Source organism: Macrotis lagotis, chromosome 3, assembly GCF_037893015.1.
Source record: "Macrotis lagotis isolate mMagLag1 chromosome 3, bilby.v1.9.chrom.fasta, whole genome shotgun sequence".
Taxonomy (NCBI): Eukaryota; Metazoa; Chordata; class Mammalia; order Peramelemorphia; family Peramelidae; genus Macrotis; species Macrotis lagotis.
The window spans coordinates 292,698,685-292,701,172 of NC_133660.1; the positions used below are offsets into that span (position 1 = coordinate 292,698,685).

General features: G+C 36.5%; 1 pseudogene; it reads left to right on the forward strand.

The window, feature by feature from the left end:
* Positions 1–1,241: 1,241 nt before the first annotated feature.
* Positions 1,242–2,200, forward strand: LOC141516692 (olfactory receptor 5B2-like; annotated as a pseudogene).
* The last annotated feature ends 288 nt before the right edge of the window (positions 2,201–2,488 follow it).

The following is a 2,488-nucleotide window of genomic DNA, read 5'->3' on the forward strand; positions in this document are numbered from 1 at the left end:
TGTTATAAGTAGCATGCGGCAGCCTGCCTATAACTACAATGAAAACTTAATTATGCACAAGAGACACAGGTCCTACTGAGCTGAAAAGGCTTAAAGTGGTTACTGGGAATAGACTATATAGCTGTCTGAGACCTGAAGGCCAACTTATCTTATAGAGCCTTCAAAGGCAAGGCAACCACTGACCAATCACTAAATCAGCACATCGAGTTCCTACTAGGTGACCAACAGAATGTTAATAAGGTAGAGGTCAACAAGGAGTCCAAAATCTCTATGCAAATACATGCAAATATCAGTTTACAAATGAACTTCATTCAGGAAAAAAAAATAGAAATAATCCAAAGGCATAATCCAAAATTAGAGAGGCACTGAAATAGAAAGGAATGGAAAAAGAAAGATTTGCTGTATGTGAGATTATAGCTCAAACCTGAAAGAACCTAATTACAAAGTGATGATATCTCTGGAAAAATCCAGAGTGAATGAAAGGACAAAATATTTATCTTTCTTTCTTGTGGCCTCCTTCTGTTTCCCTAGTGACAATGTTGAAGAATTTAAAAAGGGACAAGCTGTATAAAAGAAACAATTTTAGAAATCATCCAGTTATTATTAAGAGAAACCCTTAGTATACTTTTTGACAGATGATTCCCATGTGTGCAACTATTGTCCATTGGCAACTGTCTCTTCAGTCCATTGCATACATTGTAAAGCTATAAGGATTGCAGATCTAAGCAGAATACCCACAAATTCTTGGAAAACTTTTCTGGAACATCCCTCCCCATATCTCAGTTCATTAGCTTTCCATTTAATTGATTTTCCTTCTTCTTTATTCTTCTTTTCACACGTCATCAGAATTAAGTATATTCCTGAGGAAAGATCAAGCTCCCCAACTATGTCTCACAGTAAGTAGTTCCATCCTTATACTGATTGTTGTCAAACAATGGGAAAATTCCCTTTCCTGAATTGGAAAGTAACACTTTGGGCATTGTGATCTTTTTTAGCAATTGTAAGAAAAAGTAAGAAAAAGTAAGAAATGAAGACCTTTCTGTGTTTAAGAGAAAGTGGATGAATGAATATTGAATACCAAGAGTAATGCCTATGATAACTACCTAGGTGTTCTTAATTGCTTATGTGAAGCCCTCATCTAACATAGGCCTCTGCTTTTTTTTTATGCTTTTAAGACATTCATAAAACAAATTGAAATTTTTTTGATTGTTATTCTTATGTTGTAGGTGAATGACATCACTCTCAAATAACAAATGGAGAACAGATCTAAAGTAAATGAATTCATCCTAACAGGAATAACAAATGATCCAGAACTTCAGGTTCCTCTCTTCATAATGTTCACCCTCATCTATCTCATCACACTATTAGGGAACTTGGGCATAGTAGTTCTGACCTCCTGGGATAATGCCCTCCACACCCCCATGTACTTTTTCCTCAGTAACCTGTCTCTGGTGGATTTTGGCTATGCTTCAGCTGTTACTCCCAAGGTGATGGCTGGTCTTCTTACAGGGGACAAGGTCATCTCCTATAATGGGTGTGCTACACAAATGTTTTTCTTTGGGGCTTTTGCTGCTACTGAAAGCTTTCTCTTAGCTTCCATGGCATATGATCGTCATGTAGCTGTATGTAATCCCCTGCATTATACCACCACCATGACATCAACTCTATGTGCACTTCTGGCCAGTGGTTCCTACATCTGTAGCTTTTTATCTTCTGCCATTGTCATGGGAAACACATTTAGCCTTTCCTTTTGTAGGTCCAATATAATCCATCATTTTTTCTGTGATCTTCCCTCTCTTCTAGTTCTCTCCTGCTCTGATATTCATACCACTGAATCAGTATTATTTATCTTAGGGTCATTCACCAGCTTTTTCCCATTTCTTGTCATCTTTACTTCTTACTTGCTTATTTTCATTACAATCCTGAAGATCATTCTGCTGATGGCCGCCAGAAAGCTTTCTCGACCTTTGCTTCCCATCTCACAGCAGTGTCTATATTTTATGGGACAATTTTCTTCATGTATTTCCAACCCAGCTCAAGCCATTCAATGGACATGGACAAAATAGTGTCAGTTTTTTACACAATGATCATCCCCATGTTGAATCCTCTAGTTTATAGTCTTAGGAACAAAGATGTCAAAAATGCTTTCAGGAAAGCTGTGAGGGGAAGACAAATTCAATTAGATCAAATTTTTACTTAGAGAGAAGATTCAATTTGTGCCTTTCCAAATCTAAGATTCAATCCCAAATCCAATTATTGTACTTATGCACAGAAAAGTGTAATGCAATTTTGTTTAAGGCAAAATTATGTAGTAGAATGTGTAGTTTATTTGGAGTTGATAGAGACCTAGATTTATTGAGAATTAGATATTTTCCACATGTATAGCCCTAGGCAATATCAGTTTCCTCATGTTTAAAATCCTTAATAAAAATGCCTTTTCTTATAAGCTCGCTATGTGGAAAGCATAATATGTGTGTTGTCTTCTTCT